Raw genomic sequence first — 23,982 nt, forward strand, 5'->3', positions numbered from 1 at the left:
GAGGCGCCTCGTTGAGGGGGCTCTAGCAGAAGTGATGGTGTCTACCACCGCTTGGGGTAGGTCACCTAGAACCTCCGCGTCCCATCCAGTTTCCAGAGGTCTGGACGCGGGTGCCATAGAGTGCCCCATCTCTGAGAAAGTAGGTCCTTCCTCAGAGGGCCAAGGAGGTGCTGTCGCGAGGAGCATGCGTTCTGGGAACCAGGTCCGGTTGGGCCAATATGGCGCAACTAACAAGACCTGCTCCTCGTCCTCCCTGACTTTGCACAGTGTCTGTCCAAGAAGGCTCACTGGGGGAAACGCATACTTGCACAGGCCCCGGGGCCAGCTGTGTGCCAGCGCATCTGTGCCGAGGGTTCCGTCGGACAGGGAGTAAAACAACTGGCAATGGGACGAGTCCGGAGAGGCAAACAGATCTATCTATGTGGCTCCGAAGAAGTCCCATATCAGCTGGACCGCCTGGGGATGGAGACGCTACTCTCCCGGAAGCGTAGGCTGTCGTGAGAGCTCGTCGGCTGCACGATTGAGCACGCCAGGGAGCGTAGACCACCTTGCGCGACCTCAGATGCTTCTGAGTCCATAGGAGGAGATGGCGGGCGAGTTGCGACATGCGATATGCGAGCGTAGACCACCTTGGTGGTTGATGTCCGGTGGCAGAGGCATCCGTGAAGACCACAGCATGCCTGGACATTTGTTCTAGGGGAACACCTGCCCATAGAATTCAATTCAATTCAATTCACCTTTATTTATATAGCGCTTTTTACAATACAGATTGTATCAAAGCGCTTCACAGTGATAACATGAAAACAATATAACAAAAACAATATAACAATATAACAAAGTTTGTTTCTAAAAGAAAATTGCGTCACCATCCACCTAAGTAAGGCAGATCAATAATATTATTGAATATTAAATGTCCCCAACTAAGCAAGCCAAAAGCCAAGGCAACAGTGGCAAGGAACCAAAACTCCATCAGGTGACAGAATGGAGAAAAAAACCTTGGTAGAAACCAGACTCAGTCAGGGGCCAGTACTCCTCTGACCAACGAAGGAACAGTGCATGAATCGGAACATTTAGAGTATTTGTCCATTTCCATCTTTTGGAAGTCCAAGTAATCACGCCGGTATTAAGACGAGTTGTTGAGGATCAGTGCCGTCCATCATAGAGAGTCCATATTGCCCGTGCTGAGTCGTCACTTCACAGGCTTTGTGATTGGAGCATCTGAAGTCTCCGTGAGAGGCTGGATACAGTCTGGGGCTGACGAACGCCATTTTCTCGGGACTCGCGTCCCGAGATAACAGCAGAAAAGCAAAAATGGAAAATAATTAGCGTAGCTGCTGTTCATAGTGATGATTTCCATAACACAGTCATAAATTATAAAACATGAAGACAGTGACTCCTGCGTCCCAAAATCACCCCCCTCCGTCCCCCACTCAACTCAGCCCAGCTTACTGACCTCTACGTCCCTCCTGCTGCTGAGACCTAACCACAATCTCACAATCTCTCCGCAACCCAACCATACGCGCCAACCCGTTGACTAAGGCTGTCGAGCCCCACTGGTGCGTGAATAGGCAGTTTCAGTGGACAACGGTTCCGTATGGCATACTACCTACCGCAACACAATATCTGCCCAACCACCCGTCATTCACGCAATATATACAGGAACGTAATGACTGTAAATGAAGGGTCCGACCACGGGCTGAAGGTTTGGAGGCAGTGCGGGGTGACATGCACCCGGTACGTGCCGCTCTGCCACCCCCATCGCGGGACTCGGCCGTGAAGCCAGTGCTGAAGTGCTCTCATATGAAGCAACCCGAGCGGCGTTACTGCGGCTGCGGATGCCATATACCCCAGGAGCCTCTGAAAAAGTTTCAGTGGGACCGCTGTTCTGCTCTTGATTGTACTCAAGCAGTTCAACACTGATCGGACACGCTCTTCTGTGAGTCGCGCTGTCTGGTTGACCGAGTCCAACTTCATACCGAGATAAGAGATCCTCTGTACAGTTGAGAGCTTGCCCCAGTTGACCCGAAGGCCCAACAGGCTGAGGTGACGGAGCACCATGTCCCTGTGTTCGCACAACTGATCCCGAGACTGAGCCAGAATCAGCCAGTCATCGAGATAGTTGAGAATACGAACACCCCTTTCTCGGAGTGGAACAATGGCTGCCTCCGAGACTTTCGTGAAGACACGGGTAGGGATGCACCGATCCGATACTCAGTATCGGTATCGGCTCCGATACTGCCATTTTTGCCGGATCGGGTATCGATCAGACGAGGCCGATCCAAATCCGATATTGTGCGTATACTATTCTGTGTTATTGTTAAGCCCCACAAAAGGCACAAAAACATTCTAAAATACCATAAAGTTTTCGTGCACTCTATTATAAGTGTTCTGAAGCCATTATGTGAGATAGAAATTAATATTCAAGTCATTAAATTCCAGATCACGTAAACTTTTCCCTCCGCTGCGGCTGTCAGTCATTGTCCATTCACATGAAACAGTGCGTCGCGTTCGGTTACAGTCAGGCCAGCTGACAGTCTTGCCTGGGCCCGGGACAAGATAATCTTAGATGGGGCCCCCCCACGATTTTTTTTATTTTTATAAAAAACCATATACTTTTACCTAAACTGAATAATAAAAACACGTTGAAATGGGTACATTTTCTATAAATGTCCTCATTTTCTTTTCTGACATAGCCTACTGCAGTTCTTGTTAAAACACACTAGATATGCAAAATCTGTGCATTTTGGGCACTTTTTGTGTGAAATCATATTTATTTTTTGTCCATCAAAAGTGTGCTTTCACTTTTAATTAAGTATGAGCAGCGCAGCAAAAATAGACTCGGATCTGGCCCATTATCTGTTCACCGATGCCGACAGTGACGCATTTCAGCCGGCTTTTATTTCTCATCTCCATAAATATATCTAGTAGTAAAGCTAATGCAAGGGTTAGAAATCAATGGATTCTTTGCTAATACTTCCTCGTCATCATGGAGAGCGCAGTTCGCATCGCTTTCTCCTTTCCAAGCGCGTGATCTCCCGTGGCGTCTGTCGTTGCTATGCAACAATGAACTTAGGCGCGCCTGTAAAAACGAGCGCGCCGCGTCGCTATTATGAGCTAATATCCAAAATATTTCCATATGTGGCTCTTTCCTCCTTTCTTATCAACAAGTGGATTTACAGCCACCACATCAGCAGCACCGCCGGTCGCAATGTCTCAGCACTTTTATGAAGAGGACGCAAATGCACGCGCTTCGGGCATGCACGCGCATCAAGTACCGGGTTTGAGAAAACCTGGTACCGTGGCGTGACGTTTAAAAAAAAATTAGTGCCGACTTGGTACCGAAGTACCGGGTCTTTGACAACACTCATAGACGTTGGCAGCGTTGGTTTCTTACCTTGCTCTACGTTGACTTTATTAACGTTAGTTCCTATGGAGGGATTATTGGGTCAGATTGAAAACTAAAAGTCTAAAACTAAAAGTCTTAAACGAAAACCAAAAGTCTAAGTTTGAAACTAAAAGTCTAAGTCGAAAACTAAAGTCTAAGTCGAAAATGAATTTGGTATTTAGGATTGGGCATTTGGTATTTAGGATAGGGCATTTGGTATTTAGGATTGGGCATTTGGTCATTTAGCCATTTAGGATTTAGGATTGGGCATTTAGGGATTTAGGATTGGGCATTTAATCATTTAGCCATTTAGGATTGGGCATTTGAGGATTGAGGAGTGTATGCAAATAAGGAGGCGTGGCCCAAATACTGGAGGCTGGGTTTGAAATGGCAGGTGCAGATGCACCTTATGGACAGCAGAGGGAGCTCCAGTCAGTCCAGTGCTAAGGAGCACACTGTAATGAAACCAAACAGAGCGAGTGAGCAGGTCTGGAGCGAGGACTGTACTTTATAATGTGATAACTTCAACTTAATGACAGCGTTGTATAGGGGTACTGGAACGGTACATGTATTCCTATTGAACCGAACCGGTAGCCTACGGGCGTCACGGTTCGGTGCACGAATTTACACGGAGAATACACGGTATAAAAATAAATAAAACTCTAAATAGCGATACATTTCGCTCTATTCGCGTTTGGTGTGAACGCAGCATAATAAACAGGCTGCGATATCAAGATTGCAATGCTGGAGTGTGTGTGTGCGCGCGAGAGAGAGAGGGGGAGGCGTGGGCGCGAACGAACTAGGTGTGTGTGTGTGTGTGTGTGTGTGTGAGAGAGAGAGAGAGAGAGAGAGAGAGAGAGAGAGAGTGTGTGTGTGTGTGTGTGATTTTGGTTGGGTGACAGTTGTAGGTTACAGTTTGACAAGATTTTAGAGTGTGACAAAAGCACAATGTTGTATTTTATTGCGAGTGTACACAAATATACACACTTTGCAGTTTGAACTTTGCAGCACACACTCCAACATTGCAACCTTGACGTCGCAGCCTGTTTATTATGCTGCGTTCACACCAAACGCGAATAGAGCGAAATGTATCGCTATTTAGAGTTTTATTTATTTTTATACCGTGTATTCTCCGTGTAAATTCGTGCACCGAACCGTGACGCCCGTAAGCTACCAGTTCGGTTCAATAGGAATACATGTACCGTTCCAGTACCCCTATACAACGCTGTCATAAGTTGAAGTTATCACATTATAAAGTACAGTCCTCGCTCCAGACCTGCTCACTCGCTCTGTTTGGTTTCATTACAGTGTGCTCCTTAGCACTGGACTGACTGGAGCTCCCTCTGCTGTCCATAAGGTGCATCTGCACCAGCCATTTCAAACCCAGCCTCCGGTATTTGGGCCACGCCTCCTTATTTGCATACACTCCTCAATCCTCAATCCTCAAATGCCCAATCCTAAATGGCTAAATGATTAAATGCCCAATCCTAAATCCCTAAATGCCCAATCCTAAATCCTAAATGGCTAAATGACCAAATGCCCAATCCTAAATACGAAATGCCCTATCCTAAATACCAAATGCCCAATCCTAAATACCAAATGCCCAATCCTAAATACCAAATGCCCAATCCTAAATACCAAATGCCCAATCCTAAATACCAAATGCCCAATCCTAAATACCAAATGCCCTATCCTAAATACCAAATGCCCAATCCTAAATACCAAATTCATTTTTGACTTAGACTTTTAGTTTTCGACTTAGACTTTTAGTTTCAAACTTAGACTTTTGGTTTTCGTTTAAGACTTTTAGTTTTAGACTTTTAGTTTTCAATCTGTCCCAATAATCCCTCCATAAGTTCCAGCTTCACCGTCACCACCTTTTTAAAAATATTTGTTTAGAACATCTCGAAGGCCTCTATTTTCTTCTCTTTTCTTTTCTTTTCTTTTCTTTTCTTTTCTTTTCTTTTCTTTTCTTTTCTGAGCACCGGACTTCTGCTGACCGGACATTTTGAGCGTAACGTTAGCCTACTGAACTTCAAATCAAATGACAACATCATATTTTGATCAGTGGCCAAACCATTTTTGTTTTGGGGGTGGAGGGGTTCTTGACCACTATTTCAAGGACAATTAGGAAGAAAACAAATAAAAAGCTTTTATGTAACTCAAATATTAGATTTTTTTCCACAAATATGCCTATTTAATTTTTTTTTATTTTTTTTTATTATTCCATAATTTAATGAGGGCCCAGTTCTGGGCCCCCCTCCCTACCCTGGGCCCGGGACAACAGACCCGTTTGTCCCCCCCTGTCGGCGGGCCTGGTTACAGTCAACGATGAAACTCTCTTTAAGATGATTAAATGTTAGTATTATTATACTTGATCTGTAGATAAAGGTCTATGGTTTCGCATTAAACAACTTTATCTTGCTGGACTTTATTGCTGTAACTTAGGCTAATCATGTTACTTTCTACCGGGTGTCGGTTGTATCACAACAGTAGGCTACAGTCAGAGAACTATAACTGTTCTTCACGCGCACAGTAACTGAAATTTAAAACTGTTAAAAGAAAAGGCCCAATAAACTATTGCATAGATAGATGCTGTATAATACACTTCGCATCAATATGTATTTCTTTTGTGCTTTGAAATTTTCAATGCGGACTCGACGCGCTGTGACTCCGTGTTGCTTCAAGCGCCTCATTCTGCGCTCGGGATGCGCATAAGCGCTGTGTGCCGCACTGTATCTGAGCCTTTCCTATCATAATACAGTGACGCAATGAAATATTATTAATAGCCTTTCTTGTTCTGTCCTATCTATCATATGTTGCTGCCTCATTAAACAGCTGTGCTATACATTTAAAATACGTGTCAATAGTAGCCTAGCTATATCTAAAATGATTTATCATTTGATTTTTGTTATCTTGTTTTTCATGAATGTATTTTACAACAATACAAAGAGCAATGTGTATTATCCACTAATCTAGTTTATAATAGCATTTTTGTCATAGATTATGATCATATATTTTTTTGATTTGTTGTTTTTCTTTATAATGAAGTCGTCTTGTCTGTATAAGTAGATTGTGTTTAACACACAAAAGAGTGATTATCAGTTCAACAGACAGAGTTATAAAAATTCTACTTGATTTAAAAAAAAAAACTACGCTGGTATCGGATCGGTATCTGTATCGGTCGATACTCAGAATTTTTGGTATCGGATCGGATCGATTCTGAAAAATATTGTATTGGTGCATCCCTAGACACGGGGCGACAGGGACAGCCCGAAGGGCAGCACTTTGTACTGATATGCCCGTCCCTCGAACGCAAACCGCAGGAACGGTCTGTGTCGAGGATGAATCGAGACATGAAAGTACGCGTCCTTCAGGTCGATCGCTGCAAACCAATCTTGGGGACGGATGCAGTCGAAAATGCGTTTCTGCGTGAGCATCTTGAACGGGAGCTTGTGCAGGGCCCGATTCAAAGCTGAAAAAAGCTGTTTTTGCTCTCAACTGTTGACACGGAGAGATCGCGACCACCGTTGTTCGCGCCGTCACACCAACACCACACACAGAGGCTTCCTCGCAGAGACTCGATAAACACCGTGCAGAAATCTTGCAGGAGACAAAAAGACAAAGATGCGAACGCACCTGCTGCTTCTTATATGCTCGCGCCGCGATGCACAGCAGCTGGTGCAATTATCGCATGCCAATGTGCATTGGCTCATTTTATTTCACTCGAAGTAGATAGGCTCTCGCAAGCGATCCCCATTCGTCAGAATCACTTCTGACTCACGTTGTAGTGATCTGACGAAGGGGAACATACTTTTTAAATTGTAATAATATTTCAAAATATTACTGTTAAATAAAGCTAAATAAAAATAAATACAAGCAAATCATAAATAAATATATTTAAAAAGTATGGAGTCGAGTGGAGTCGAGCTAGAATTGACTTATGTTGGGGAAGTACATAATAGTATTCTTGCTAAACAAGATGTCATATTTTTACTGAGAATGACTCTTAACATGGTTTCTAACCAGGATGCTTCTATGTCCCACGGATGTTTCAAAAATGTTCCCACTGCAGAAGCAAAAGCATTTTCTTTTCTGTACCCCATTCAAGTCTCCTGAGTGAGCCGTGGTCCTCGTTTGAATTGAAATAACAGTACAATAGTATGGGGCGCCACTTGTGATTGCCACTTTTGTCACTGCTTTCAAGGTGGATGCACTAACATTCTATTTGTGTCAGTCCTCAGAGAATTCGTCTGAAGGCCTCAGCCCACCTCTATAGCTAACTAGTCATGTGGATGAATGGCCTGCAGAAGTATGAAGAGAAACTGCCATTTTTGGCCCATCACTCAAGAACACGAGAGACAGACAAGCCCGAGAAATGCAGCCGTTTGCTTTGTCCCACACAGTAGTATCTCCACATCGAAGACCAGAAGCTTCACCAGACACAGTGGTGGAAAATGTGACATTGGGAATGAAAATAATACAGAAAACAAAACACATCGCCAATAATGGTAACACTTTACAATAAGGTCTCATTTGTTAACACTAACATGAGGAATACATGTGTTACAGTATTTATACATCTTTGTTAATGTTAATAAAAATACAAAAAAATGTTCATGTTAGTTCACAGTGCATTAACTAATGTTAACAAATACAACTTTTGATTTTAGTAATGTATTAGTAAATGTTAAAATAAACATGAACTAAGATTAATAATGCTGTAGAATTATTGTTAATTCTTAGTTCATGTTAACTTAACTAATGTTAACTAATGAAAACTTATTGTAAAGTGGTACCTTATTATTCTTATTTTATAGAGCATATGTGATTTTTTTTTGTGACACACACACACACACACACACACACACACACACACACACACACACACACACACACTGTATGTCTGGTTCGCTATCTTTGTGGGGACTCTCCATTGATATAATGGTTTTTATACTGTACAAACTGTATATTTTATCCACTTACACTAACCCTACCCCTAAACCAACCCATTATAGAAAACGTTCTGCTTTTTTACATTTTCAAAAAAACCTCATTCTCTATGATTTATAAGCTTGTTTCCTCATGGGGACCTCAATTTAGGTCACACACACACACACATATATATATATATATCAAAATAAAAGCCACTTATATAAGTATAAAATAAGTGGTACTTTATTTTCAAGTTTTTGCGTTCAAGTCTTACCTTGAGATGTGTATTCAACCTCAAGCAACATCACATCCAGTGTACACACGTGTAGGATTATATATGCGACAGACTGTCGTTTTGGTACAAATGTTCTTGATAAACCTTGAAGGACATACTGCTAAGCGGGAGTATATTCGCTGTATCTATATTGTGCACTGAATGCCACATTACAACAGAACAGAGAGCAAATGCACCATAAAAGGATAAAACAGTAGAAAGACATGAAGGAGAGAAAAACTAGATGTTGAATATGCCTTGGAGGAAGGTCAAGTCACTGAAAATGCACCAAGTGAACAACATCTCTTAAACAAGGCATATACCAGACATAATCCATCAGTCGGAAGGGTTTACGAAAGGATGAAGTTGGTCAGAGAACCGTACTTTAATACTGTTCAAATTTATATTGAAAACTGAAATGTAAAAAACTAAAGCTAAAAAAAAGCTTGAATAACTGAGACCCACCAAGCAAGCTATATGTGAAAGTTTAAAAAAAAATTTTTTTTTGGAGAAAATGTACCTTGAATCCCGTCAATCCGAATCCTCCAAACCCCCCATAACCACCTTTTGATTTACATAATTGATTTAAATAAAATGCCTGGTCTACAGCTCAGAATTTAATTTTCTATGTATGTGATCTTGCGGTCCAGTACACATGAACTCGGAGAGAACTTTTATTTCTTCTCCAAACTTAGTGAACTTTTGGTTGGACTTTACATCTATGAAGATTGCACTCTGGAAAATGCATGAGCTGAATGGTTCATTTGTCTTACTGTAAAAATACGATTCGAACAAATCTCATAAAGATGCTGTACAAATACGCAAGGCATCTCACTTTCATGGTATGGTATGGTATGGTATGGGATGGATGGATGGATCGATATTGTTTTCCTCTTTCCTTCTGGTGTGATTTTTCTATCATTGTGTACTTCAGAAATTTGCATCTTTCCCAACCATTTCTTGCGGGCACTGTGCATTTCTCTGTCTACAACTGACAGCTTAAAATGTCTTCCAGATACGCATGACTGGGGCAGAATGACTGCCGGCAACGCCAATGAATAGAAACAAGTCCCCACAGCGTGAGAGTGAGAATGTAGATAACTGATAAAGCCAAGATACACCTACTGCCTATCATCAGCCTGATTCAATTCTGCTTTAGCTGCAATGATACGATTCTGATACCTGATAATACAGCGGGTGCAGCACTCTGGGCTTTACTTTTTTCTTTTTCTTTTTAAATAAAGTGAAAGGTAAGAACATGGAGAGAGAGAATGCAAGAATGAAAGAGAAAAAAAAGTCAGCTGTGTGGAATGGGAGTTCATATGAGGTAAATTATTCTAATAGTACGGAAAAGCAAATATGCTTATTTGCACGACTAACATTTGCACTAGGTGCGTAAGGGAATTTAACTCTTATGTGAGAAAGTAGGATTGACAGAAATTCAAAATGTGTTACAAGCTCTATTGAAATCCTGTGAGAAACTTACAGCAAGCCAATATTACTCTAGCAAAAACAACATGCAAGCTTTTCCTTTTTGTTTCAATACAGTACAGAGACCGATTCTCTCTGCTGAAATCTAGACCAAGCTGGGTAATCGGCACATCAACAAAATATCATCTTTTATCTAAGTGCAAAATCTCTGAGCGATATAGCCTCCACAACATAATCATTAGCTCCAAATGCATGAAACACATGAGGAATCATGGGAGGTTATTATGCCAATCAAAAGCCAAAGCAAGTGCTGCTAATAAAATCTGTACAGGTGGTCTGGAAAATTTCAAAGTCATCGTTGTTCTGATTGGTGGAGAGCAGCGTGGCGTGTCTGGCGGGCACAGAATGTAGGCCGTCGGGAGGCCTGATTAATCTTCATTTTCCTGCTCTGTCATTTTTAACTGTGATTCACCAATCAGCCACTGCGACAAAGACATGTTGTGCTAAGAAACACTTGGAAATAATTACCAGACTTTGCAAAGTAGAAAACAAAAAACAGTGAAAACTAGCACGGAATATGTGCGAAGATCTGCTGATATAGACCTATAGGGTTTAGATAAGCCACTGCAATGTTGTTTGTCGTGGATGCATCTATAGCATTCTAAAAATACATATTTGATCTTTAAGATCAGATAATTCCCACTGTCTGCAATGACTTAGGAAGATTCTGTTTTCTAGAAATATTCTGCAAATGCTCAGGGAAGGTTTGCAAGTGAGAGAGACTGTGCGCGCGCACACACACACACACACAATGTGCCAGGTGAAATGATAAATGGCAACCAGTGAGTGTGAAGTCTGAACCTCCACCAGGGGTAGTACAAAGCAAATCAGCAACAAATCAACAAAACAATATGAAATGTTTTGTAAGACCCCAGGAACGCAGCTTCTGCATTAGAAAGAAGCACTGACTCCTGATCAGAGAGAACAAACTCTATCCTTCTCTCCTCTCCTTCCATGAAAATCAATTTCTCCCTCTTCAGGCAAACTCGTCCTGAGAAGACTTACAGACAGAAGTGTTTACGTATTAAAGCCAAGTCAAAAGCCTTGCCATTAAAAATAAAGGCAGTGAAGGACAGAATCGAGCCGAGTGAGAGAGGCGATGCTTCACAGTCGACTCCAATAACACCAATCTGTTTCATTCCGTTTCACCTCCAAAAAGCAGGGTCAGGATAATGTTTTTATTCTTAAAGTAATTGTGTAAAAATGTCTGAAAACATTTATGTGGAAAGAACATTCATTCAAGAACGTTCAAGAACATTTAAAGAAAGACTGGTGAAAAAAAGTAAAAGTTAAAAAGAATAGCTGCCTAAATGCAATATATATATATATTATCATATCCAAATAGAAATGATTTGCAAAAAATATACACAACTATTCAAAAGATTTTTTTTAATTGTTTTTGAAAGAAGACTCTTAAGCTCACCAAGGCTGCATTCATTCAATCAAAAATACACTAAAAACAGAGCTGTTTTATATTTTAATAGAGTTTAACATGTAATGTATTCCTGTGATGGAAAAGCTGAATTTTCAGCATCATTACTGCAGTCTTCAGTGTCACATGATCCTTCAGAAATCATTCTATGCTGATTTGGTGCTCAAGAAACTTTTCTTATTACACTCATTACACAACCCAAATGCTGGGTTGTTTCAACCCAAATTCAAATATGGACAAACCCAACCGTTGGGTTAAAAAATAATCAACCAGTTGGGCTTGTCCATGTTTGGCCCAAATTTGGGTTGAAACAACCCAGCATTTGTTAGTGTATAAATGTTGAAAACAGCTGTACTGCTTAATGTTTTTGTGGAAACCGTGATACATTTTCCCCCAGGATTCTTTAATAAATAGAAAGTACAGCAATAACAGCATTTATTTGAAATATTGATATTTGAAAGATTATGATCAATTGAATGCATCCTTGCATAATTCAATTATTAATTTATATTAAAAAAGCTAACTGAATTAAACTTTTGAATGGCAGTGTTAAAAAAATATCACCTTTGTAAATACAATCTTATTTACTAGGTGTACACTTAATGAATATTTCCACAATAAAAATCTGGTATGATAGACATTAGTAATAGTTACATTTGTCTGGTTTGAAAAAATAATTTACAATGCCTAAAATATGCCAGTACACAAGTTTTGTAAGGACAGAAGTTCAGTGGTGAACTGGTAACACTTTACAATGTTACAAGGTTTTCGTTTGTTAACATTAGTTAAATACATTAGCTAACATGCACTAAGAATGAACAATACTTGTACAGCATTTATTAATTTTATAGTTAATGTTTATCTCAACATTTTCAAATACATTATTAAGATCAAATGTTGCATCTGTTAACGTCTCGGTTACATATGGTAACCCTCGTTCCCTGAGGGAGGGAACGGAGACGTAGGTCAGACTGACCAATAGGAATCTCGCTAGAGAGGCCAATCTACTTCGAGTGAAACTAAAACAAGCCAATGCACATTGGCATGCAATCATTTGCATCAGCTGCGCGTCCTCGTCAGCGCGGGTATTTAACAGCAGCTGTTATGATTGCACGCTAGTTTTTTGCTGAGGAGCCAAACCTGAAAAAGCTGGCCGCCCCAGCGGGCGGCAGCAGATGTGGCGACGGGACCTACGTCTCCGTTCCCTCCCTCAGGGAACGAGGGTTACCATATGTAACCGAGACGTTCCCTATCGGTCAGTCACTACAACGTAGGTCAGACTGACCAATAGGAATCCCTACCAAAGCGCCACAGCTGCTGCACCCCATCCAGCGCCCCATGCAAGCCTCTACACCTTCTTGCCTAGAAGGACGATAGGAGGAGGCTACACACAGAGTGTATCTGTCACTGTTGTTCCGTAATAACCCATACAGTGAGATTATTGGATAACACTGGGAAAGCGTGCCCCTCAGTTAGGAAGGAGGACGCTGCGGAAGCCACTTACTTCAAGGAGTTATGTGGGGAATACATATGGACTAGCCCGAAGGCTGTACTACATATGAGATAGTGGGTGACTTAGCCCAAGGGAAAGACACGGGCTTCCGTTAGGAGCAGCCGTGGAAAATATACACATATGGGATCCCCGTAGGGTCACACATATGGAACCCAGCCCAGATCCGGTTCTCAAGGATTCAGCGGATAAAGGCCTGGCACCTGGACGCTCCGCCATGTCCGGGCCGAGGGGTTTTTGGAGGACTCAACAGGTTTTTCACTCTGGAGCAATAAGGGTGCACAGTAGGGTGCAGCAAGCCGACAGAGCCGGGCCTCTCGGTGCTTCTACCCGTTTAGGGTGAGAACACGGGAGGAGACCGGCTCTACACGTAGGCTATAATATCTAGCGAACGTGTTAGGTGTCGCCCAGCCCGCAGCTCTACAGATATCTGTTAGCGAGGAGCCACGTGCCAGCGCCCAGGAGGATGCAACGCCTCTCGTGGAGTGTGCATGCAACCTGAGCGGGCAGGGCACGCCTTGAGCTTGGTAAGCCAAGGCGATGGCATCCACTATCCAGTGGGCCATCCTCTGCTTGGAGACAGCCTTTCCCCTCTGCTGGCCTCCGTAACAGACAAAGAGCTGGTCTGAGGTCCTGATGCTTTGAGTTCTGTCCACGTACATACGCAGAGCGCGAACGGGACAGAGCAAAGCCAGGGCTGGGTCTGCCTCCTCCAAAGGCAGCGCTTGCAGGTTCACTACCTGGTCTTTGAAGGGAGTGGTAGGAACCTTGGGCACATAGCCAGGCCGGGGTCTTAGTACCACATGGTTGTCACCCGGCCCGAACTCTAGGCACGATTCGTCGACCGAAAATGCGTGCAGGTCTCCTACCCTCTTGACAGAGGCCAGTGCAACCAGTAGCAAAGTCTTCATGGAAAGAAGCTTTAAGTCTACTGACTGCAGAGGCTCAAAGGGAACATCCTGAAGTGCTCGAAGCACCAGGGAAAGATCCCAAGAGGGTATGGAGGGGGGTCGAGGAGGATTTAATCGTCTCGCCCCCCTAAGAAACCTGACGACCAGGTCGTGCTTCCCCACTGTTTTGCCATCTATGTGGTCGTGATAAGCTGAAATAGCGGCAGCATGTACTTTGAGGGTGGAGGGAGACAGCCTTCGCTCCAACCCTTGCTGCAAGAAGGAAAGCACAGACCCTATCGAACATCTCCGGGGGTCTTCTCGGCGAGAAGAACACCACTCGACGAACAGGTTCCACTTCAGGGCGTAAACACGTCTCGTGGACGGCGCCCGTGCTGAAGTGATGGTGTTAAGTACCTCAGGGGGTAAGTCACCTAGAACCTCCGCGTCCCGTCCAGGGACCAGACATGGAGTTTCCAGAGGTCTGGACGCGGGTGCCATAGGGTGCCCCGTCTCTGAGTCAGAAGATCCTTCCTCAGAGGAATGGGCCAGGGAGGGACTGTCCCAAGGAGCATGAGTTCTGGGAACCAAGTCCGGGTGGGCCAATAGGGAGCCACCAGAAGGACCTGCTCCTCGTCCTCCCTGACTTTGCACAGTGTCTGTGCAAGTAGGCTCACTGGGGGAAACGCATATTTGCGGAGGCCCCGGGGCCAGCTGTGTGCCAGTGCGTCCGAGCCGAGTGTTCCCTCGGTCAGGGAGTAAAACAGCTGGCAATGGGAGGTCTCTGAAGAGGCAAACAGGTCTACCTGAGCCTCTCCGAACTCTCTCCAGATCAGCTGAACCACCTGGGGGTGGAGTCGCCATTCTCCCGGAAGCACAGCTCGTGATAGCTCGTCGGCCACACGGTTGAGCACGCCAGGGACATACATGGCTCGAAGCGACCTCAGATGCTTCTGACTCCAGAGGAGGAGATGGCGGGCGAGTTGCGACATGCGACGGGAGCGTAGACCACCTTGTCGGTTGATGTACGCCACGGTCGCAGTGTTGTCCGTACGGACCAGCACGTCCCTGCCCCGTAGCGGCCTTTTCAGGCGGCTCAGAGCGAGATGTACTGCTAGCAACTCGAGGCAATTGATGTGCCAATGCAGTTGGGGAGCCGTCCACACCCCTGACACTGCATGCCCGTTGTACGTGGCACCCCAGCCGGTGGCAGAGGCATCTGTGAAAACCACAGCATGCCTGGAGACCTGTTCCAAGGGGACTCCTGCCCGAAGGAACGAGAGGTCTGACCACGGGCTGAAGGTCTGGCGGCAGGCCGGTGTGATTGCCACCCGGTGAGTGCCATGATGCCACGCCCATCTCGGGACTCGGCCGTGAAGCCAGTGCTGAAGCGGTCTCATATGAAGCAAGCCGAGCGGAGTTACCGCTGCTGCCGCTGCCATATGCCCCAGGAGCCTCTGAAAAAATTTCAGTGGGACCGCTGTCCTGCCTTTGAACGTGTTCAAGCAGTTCAGCACCGACTGAGCGCGCTGCTCTGTGAGGCGCGCTGTCTGTGCGACCGAATCCAACTCCATACCGAGAAAAGAGATCCTCTGCACAGGGGCGAGTTTGCTCTTTTCCCAGTTGACCTGAAGGCCCAACTGGCTGAGGTGCGTGAGCACGAGGTCCCTGTGTTCGCATAACTGATCTCGAGAGTGTGCTAGTATAAGCCAGTCGTCGAGATAGTTGAGGAGGCGAACGCCCTGTTCTCTCATGGGAACAAGGGCCCCCTCCGTGACTTTCGTGAAGACACGGGGAGACAGGGACAGCCCGAAGGGCAGGACCTTGTACTGATATGCTCGACCCTCGAACGCAAAGCGCAGAAACGGCCTGTGTCGAGGAAGAATCGAGACATGAAAGTACGCGTCCTTCAGGTCGATCGCTGCAAACCAATCTTGGGGACGGATGCATCCGAAAATGCGTCTCTGCGTGAGCATTTTGAACGGTAGCTTGTAGAGGCTCCGATTCAAAACTCGCAGATCCAAGATCGGTCGTAACCCACCACCTTTCTTGGGTACAATGAAGTAGGGACTGTAGTGCCCTGACCCCATATCGGCTGGAGGGACCGGCTCTATCGCGTCCTTCGCCAGTAGGACTGCGATCTCCGCACGCAAGACATGGGCATCGGCTGCTCTCACTGTAGTGGAGTGGATGGCCCGAAACTTGGGGGGACGCCGGGCGAACTGAATCGCAAAGCCGAGCCTGATGGTCCGAATGAGCCAGCGAGACGGACTGGGGAGCGCTAACCAGGCTCTCAGAGACCGTGCAAGCGGGACCAAAGGGACTGTAGGCGTACCCGGAGTGGGGCAGCGAGGTGGAACACAGGGACGTGGCTCGGGAGGCTCTCTCTGGGAGGCGGCCCGTAGCAGGGTCTGTGTGTGCTGTGCAGCACTTACCTGGTTCCACGGGGCAGGAGGTGCAGGAGGCGGCTCGGTGGCGTTCTCGAACTGCACACTGCTGCTCACTGGCGACAGAGGAGGCGGATGAGAGTGGTGAGGATTCTGTCCCCCCACTGCTCTCCGGGTCCTCTTCGGACCCAGAGATGGCAGAAACTGCTCTTTTATTGAAAATTTGGGTACCGCTGGTTTTAAGGCCAGCGGCGGAACAAAACGAAACACAGGATTTTCCACCCGGCCCTCTTCCGGGGGAAGGAGCGATGCGGTCATCGTCTCCTGGAGAGCAGTCCCTTCCATCTCCGGGTCGCCCGTCCTGGGGCCGCTTACCTCTGGCTTTGCCACCCTTCTTGGCGGGGGCCTGGACGGGCGGGGCGGCCTGCCTGCGACTGGCTCCACGGCGCCGTTTAGGTGGAGGCTGCTGCTGCAGCGCGGGAGCAGGGGCAGACGCAGGAGGACGCCCCCGGCGACGAGCAGACTGAGGAGCCGCAGGCGGTGGGTTGGAGGCAGCAGCTGACCGCCGCGGCAGGATATGCTTGATGGCCTCAGTCTGCTTTTGTACAGCCGAGAACTGCTGGGCGAAGTTCTCGACCGCGTCGCCGAAGAGGCCGGTCTGGGACACGGGGGAGTTGAGGAACCGGAGCTTCTCAGCCTCACTCATGTCTGCCAGACACAGCCAGAGATGGCGCTCCTGGACCACCAAGGTGGACATCGCATGACCCACTGACCGCGCGGTGACCTTCGTCGCACGAAGCGCGAGGTCCGTTGCGGCACGAAGTTCCTGGAGAACTTGTGGATCATGACCACCCTCGTGCAGGTCCTTCAGTGCCTTGGCCTGATGGACCTGCAGCAACGCCATGGCGTGCATGGCAGAGGCAGCTTCCCCACAGGCCTTGTAAGCCTCGTCGAATAGGTCCGACGAGTACCTACAGGCCCGGGAAGGAAGACACGGTTCTCCGCGCCGAGTGGAGTTAGGGCACAGCTGCATTGCAGCGGCCCGCTCCACTGGCGGGATGCGCGTGTATCCCTTAGCTGCCCCGCCATCAAGGGTGGTGAGGGAGGAGGAGCCACCGGAACGGTTTCTGGCAGTAAAAGGTGCCGTCCACGTTCCCGTAAGCTCCTCATGCACTTCCGGGAAGAAAGGCACTGGGGTGGGTTGCTGAGAACCAGCGCGCGCCACCCCGAGATACCAATCATCCAACCTCGAGGGTTCGGGACACGGTGGAGGATTCCACACGAGCCCGACCCCGTTGGCGGCCCGGGAGAGCATGGCCATCATCTCCGGGTCCGTCTCAGGCACCGCTGGCACCCCCGAAGGAGGCAGCGGTGCCGAGTCGTCGTCCGCAGAGAAGTCTGACCCACCCTCCGATGCAGCGATCGACATCTGGTCACTGGGAGCCCCAAAGGAGACAACCGGTACACACCTCGAGGATGGTCCAGCTTTCTCCAATGGAAGCTCAACTGGCTGCGGAGCATGAGAGGGGTGAGGGCTCCTAGGGGGTTGGTTCCCCGAAGGAGACGCGCTCACCGTGATCCTCAGGTCACCCGCGCCCCCGCCCGAAGCAACCCTCTGAGGAGGATTGGAACGAGGCAGAGGCACGGGGACTCCGCCCCTTTGCAGGAACAGGAGTCTCGACCGTAGCTCCGCGATGGTCATCTTCCCACAATGGGTACATGACTCATCCACAAACGCTGCCTCAGCGTGTTCAATGCCCAGACACACGAGGCAGCGTTTGTGACCATCCTGTGAGCCCAGGTAACGACCGCATCCAGAAACACACAAATAGAAAGTCATCTTTTTCTTTTTAAAAGACGCTCTCTATTTGTGTAAGCTCTTTTAGGGACTGCTCTCACTGGTGCTGAAACACGCAGGGGAACAGTCACTGCGAACACAGACAGGAATGTGCACCTGTCTGTGCGCGATCTCTCTCTCTCTCTCTCGCTGTCTTACCAGCTGTGAAAACAGCTTTTGAGCGCTCGTACGGCGCACCTTACCAGCTGTTACAACAGCTTTTTGGTTTGCTCAACACCACAGACAGGAGAGAGAAAAAGACGACTGTTCGCGCTGCCGTGCTGTAACGCCCGCACCGGGAAGGAGAGGTCCAAAGAAGAGGCTCGCTTAGTAACACTCTGTAGGTTTAACATGAAGCGTTTGGCTCCGAAGCAAAAAGCTAGCGTGCAATCATAACAGCTGCTGTTAAATACCCGCGCTGACGAGGACGCGCAGCTGATGCAAATGATTGCATGCCAATGTGCATTGGCTTGTTTTAGTTTCACTCGAAGTAGATTGGCCTCTCTAGCGAGATTCCTATTGGTCAGTCTGACCTACGTTGTAGTGACTGACCGATAGGGAACATTAGTTATTGCACTGTGAATTAACATTGACAAGAACATTTTATTACCTATAACATTAACAACGGTTAATAATTGCTGTAAAAATATATTGCTGATTGCATTAATTAATGCTAACAAATGAGACTTATAGAACTGGCACAGAATAGAATAGAATAGAATAGAATAGAATAGAATAGAATAGAATAGAATAGAATAGAATAGAATAGAATAGAATAGGAAAGAAAATAAGAGTAGTGTCTGAAAGTCACACACATTTTTTTTCAGATGGATGTTCTAATTGGCAAAAATAAATAGAATAATAATAGAAATGTTCTTTTCTACTCTTAGAAAAAATACACATTTTTTTGGGATTCCAACAATCCATTTCCCCTAAATCCATGAGACTTTTTTGACAGCTGCATATACATTAAATAAAATCTATCCAGCCCACTCAAACACTACCCAAATGAAAATTGAGGCAGTCGTACAGAGAGGAAGTCAGAACCCATTTCAGTTTAATTACAGCACATTGTATTCCTAGGAAAAACAATACCCCCTTCAAGCTGCCTGTGAGGTTTCACCTCAAGATGATTTAGCTCTCAAGATGTCAAACTCTCTGTCAAGCAAATACATGGGTTGTAGTCGCCTAATAGTTAAGATTCTGAAACGCAGACACAAAGGTTCAGCCCCGAGCAGGAGTGGGACAGGAACTGGGGACTTACTAATATCACAGTCCTGCTCTATCACCACTGTGCCCTTGAGCTGAGCACTTAACCTCAGATCTCTCCACCAGACGTGAGCTTGCAATTAATCCACAGACAGTCAGTTCGAATAAAAAGCACAATATGTGGTAAGTTAATAAGTTACTGTAAATGCAAGACTTTCAAGACTTCAATGCAGATTATTCTGGCCAAAATCCACCCAGTCAGGAAGTGACAAGTAAGATGACCAACTTTTAAAACTCATTATTAATGTAGCTAGTCAGATCAGATGTGTGCAATAAGCATCAGACGGTCAGCGAACTGACTGGTTGGACAGTGGATGTGCCGTATGAGACTGGGACTACGCATTACATAACAGCCAGGGCATGAAACTGCAATAAAAGTCATTGATTATGAGTGTCATCAGATAGTCTCCCGCTTTATGAAAGTCTCCTAATGTTTTTGATAGCACAAGATCTCCAGTGCTTGACTTGACAGTACTTTAGGCTTTTGTTGATGATGCTCTTTGGAGACCCTAATACAATCAAGTCCACTTTTACTGCAGAACTCTACCTAATTACCAGACCATTGTCTTCAAAGGAAATCCTGACGCACACTAATCTAAAACCGCACCGCAATCTTTTATAAAACACCTGAGAGCCAATTCGTGTTCCTTTTGGAAGCCCTGGCACTTCATCAGTTCTCACGCACACACACTCATACCACAGACAGCGCTGAAAGCAAAAAGATTGTATTTGCACCTCTAAGGAAATGAGGGCACAAGCAGAGGTTTGCGCTGCCAGGCAGTCATACGTTATGCTCTGTACATGCAGTATATGAAGATCCAGTCTTGTGAGGAAACAATTGCTATTCCATTTAAATTGCATTTGAGTTTCTTTTGTTCCTGTTCTGCTTCATAGTGAAATTACAGACGCCATGAAATCTGTATTAAAAGGTCACCTGAAAAGGGGTGTGCATACTGTTCATTTTTCCTTTGTTCCAGTGCAAACCTTTAATTTTCTACAAAACAAATGCATATTTGTACATTGATTAATCTCCTTTTGCACATGTCTACAGAACCCCCCAAGAGAGGTCACTCTATTAAACTCCGAAATGTCGTTAGTGTGAGTGGCATCTAAATTAGAGACTGCCACTTCATCTTGCCCAGTTTTGGCTATCATCTCAAAGGAAACATTGTCATCCAAAGACTCTTTCTGCAGTTAAATCGTTAAACCAGTAGGTGGTATAGTTACTATCTTTATGAGTAAGTCACTAACCGTAATCACACATTTTACCAATTTGTTCAAAACAGCGGATTTATTAAGGAACAAAACAAGCAACAGTGTTTATGAGTGAGTCATTGAATCATTCATTCAACTAATTAGTTCAAAACCCTGATTCATTCAGGAACGAAGTGACACAAGTGACTGTCTTTGTAAGTGAGTCATGGAATGTTTTTTTTTTTTTTTTTTTTTTTTAAAGGCTGATTCATTCAAACGAAACACCGCTACTGTGTTGCTATTTTCGTTGACGGAACAAAAACAGACAAAGTAACTGTCAATTCTGAAAATAATGGTTGCTACTTTCAAACTAGCAATTTTGGACTTTTGTTTAAGAAAGTAATTCCACACAAAAGAGGGTTTTTGTGACACTCGTTGTTTTTTCCTTACTTGTTTACATACTTGTCTTTTGAACTATTATATAAAAGCAATACACAAATGAGGTATCTTATGTGTATATTCTCTCCACTGGGAAAAAAATCTATGTTTTATTTATTCATAACATACAATCCATCAAGTATTTTCCCTCAGGTTTTTCCAAACTCATATGACTTTATTTCTTCGCAGTCAAACAACAACAGTGCATGTTGACCTCAAAATCAACAAAAACACCTTTAAAAAGCCCAAATTCTTATTTGGACATAAAAGCAATCTTCATTTTTTTTCACCTATTGTGTTCCATGTTAAAGGAAATAACAGCAGGTTTTGAACAATATGGAGTTTTGGGTGAACTATCCCTTTTATATATGTAAGCTGTGGGAAAAAAAAAGAAGATAAAAGCACAATGTACACAGATATTTACTGGTACATGTCCAAAAATAAACACTTCAACAAACAAAACCTTCTGAGAGTTGGGCCGTTTTTTGTCCACCTACAACAGCTGACATATAGACAGATGGGCCAGCAGTTAGTATTTCCTCTCTCTATCTTCCTGTTGCCCCTGGTCAATCAAAGATCCATTCGGGCTTAAAGAAAGAATTAAGAGGAGGCCAAGATTCAGGTAAAACTGACAGGGTCTGAAGGATCTATGCCTGAATAATTGCACAGACTGGCCTCGCTACTTTCTGCTTTTATCAGAACTTCAGGCATGAGCTGAAGCGAACCGTTAAAATGTTCAGCAATCCAGCTGAGGGTATGCATATCACGATTACTTAAAGGGTCACTCCACCCATTTCAACATTAATCTTTATTGAAAGTGGGTTATATATGTAGTCGAAATGTAAAAGGAATTTTGAATTTGGTGCCCTCTTGACCGAGAAAAGACAGAAAATAACTTTGGGGCGCATTTGTATGTAAGACAACAACTCCCACAATGCACCACGTTGCACAGCTCCGCAAGCCACTCCCACTACGTTAATCCAGAACAGCGCAAACATCAGAGAAATCACTCTTCCGTCTACAAGAAGGCTAGCTGCCAAATGAGTTTGAAATTCATTTCACAAAAAATGTCTAGTTAGTTGGCTGTGGCGAGCAGGACGAGGGCGAGGGACGTGAGAGGACGACGCGAGTGATAATGAATGACACCTGTGCAGCGGTCTCATATCTCTCACGGAGGAGCGGAAGCACAAAAGGAACAGGCCTGATTTTATGTTTTGTTTCTGTTGTGTGTGGCCAGCTGGCTTATACTTTTGTTTTGTATTTGTTTATTTTACTATTAAAATGTTTAAATGTTCGCCGGTTCCAGCCTCCTTCTTCCCACAACAACGAACCCCGTTACATTGGCAAACTCATTAGTGAATTACTCGTTTGTATTTCTTTCTATATGGTGAATTATTGCATGTTACCTGGATGTTCAGTCAGGCGAAACTAGGATGGTTCACATCACAACACAAACGTCCGTGTGGTCGTCTGATTCAGAGATTTCGTCCAGGAGAAATTGCGATCGTTGAAATTCTCTGCAGCAGACGGACTCTATCTGTGTCCGTAGCGCACAGCGAGAGCACACGCACCAGCAGCCCGCCTCAGCTCGACCCAGTCCGGGCTTCTTGTCCGCGAAAGGCAGCCGCCTCCTGATCCTCCATCAGCCTCAGCTGCTCTTCACTATATTGCGGCTCGTAAAGATAGCCACGAACAGCGGATTCGAGCAGCAGAATTTCAAAATCCTCTACTTCCATATCATGTTTAGTTTCTTCCGTCATTGTCGTAACTTCCTATATCCACAGCGCTTGTTAGCTTAGCTTATAAACAAGATGGCTGATATTGCTTTCAGTATCTGCAAGTGAAGTCCCAGCCACTGATCTGTGATAGCTCTGTTAGCGCATTGGCACAACCCCCTATGGGCGGGTTTGAAAGGGTGGGAATTTGTGCTTGTAGTCTATACAGAAATCCCCCCTTTTTACACTTCCTCCTACAATGACGTCAAATGACGATTTTTGCGTCATTGTAGGAGGAAGTGAAAAAGGTAAATAGTAGATTTCTCTCGTCTCAGGGGAAAATGAAAGAATGTTGCACGACCATTCAATAGTATGACTGGTTGTCTAACAATGGACCTCTTAATGCAAATGGGTGGAGTGACCCTTTAAGACAAATCGAGTCTGAGGGCTATTGAAATTTTTCAATTGAAAACATTTTACAAGCTATTATTTTCCTGATTCAGCCTCCAAAGCATGACAATGAAAAAAAACAAAAAAAATCCACTTCCTGTTAAACAAATGCACATTTATCCTATAACGCACAAGTGTCCAAAATATATTAAATCATATGTACAGCTGTTACATTGTTGTTTCCAAGCCAACTTAAAAATATGATAAAATATTTCTTTCTATTTCTTTATTCCCTTATTATCTAATCCTAAGCCAGTTGGATACATACGAAATAGAATATACAGTATATATTAACATTCTTTGCACAATGAGGGTAGCCTATGATAAATACAGCTTCAAATATTGCGAAAACATCAAAAAGTAAGAAAAAAGGCACCCTTCACATTCATACCATTATAATTTATTTATGCAGAGAATGCTTTATCATTGTGCATTATATAAAGCATGCACAGAAGCAAAAATAGGCAGGCCAAACTGGGGAAAGTCAGCAAAACTTTGACTACAAACTGTGACTACTAATGCAGGCTATTAAATCAATGCTAAAGAAGACCAATTTAAGGCTTTTTACTTTCAGGGGATTGCATCAGAAATATCAGACAGTATATTTAAGAGATAATCAAAGTGTGAATGCTTTTAATGTCCCTAAAGGCAACGCAAGCCTTCGACAGCATAGCTATTCTCTCAGCCTGTCAATATTGGTCAATGCTGAGCTGCAGGCTTCAGTGCACATCAAAGTGCATCTGCTGTCTTTATACGTACTTTAGTCACTTACAGT

The 23,982-nt window shown here is 44.9% G+C and overlaps 1 protein-coding gene across 2 annotated transcripts in view; it reads right to left on the reverse strand.

Moving 5' to 3' along the window:
• The window catches only part of opcml (opioid binding protein/cell adhesion molecule-like), a 179,606-nt gene that overhangs the window by 78,559 nt on the left and 77,065 nt on the right, over positions 1 to 23,982 (reverse strand). The window lies entirely within an intron of this gene.

Source organism: Rhinichthys klamathensis, unplaced genomic scaffold (assembly GCF_029890125.1).
Source record: "Rhinichthys klamathensis goyatoka isolate OS25496 unplaced genomic scaffold, OSU_Roscu_1.1 h1tg000585l_1, whole genome shotgun sequence".
Taxonomy (NCBI): Eukaryota; Metazoa; Chordata; class Actinopteri; order Cypriniformes; family Leuciscidae; genus Rhinichthys; species Rhinichthys klamathensis.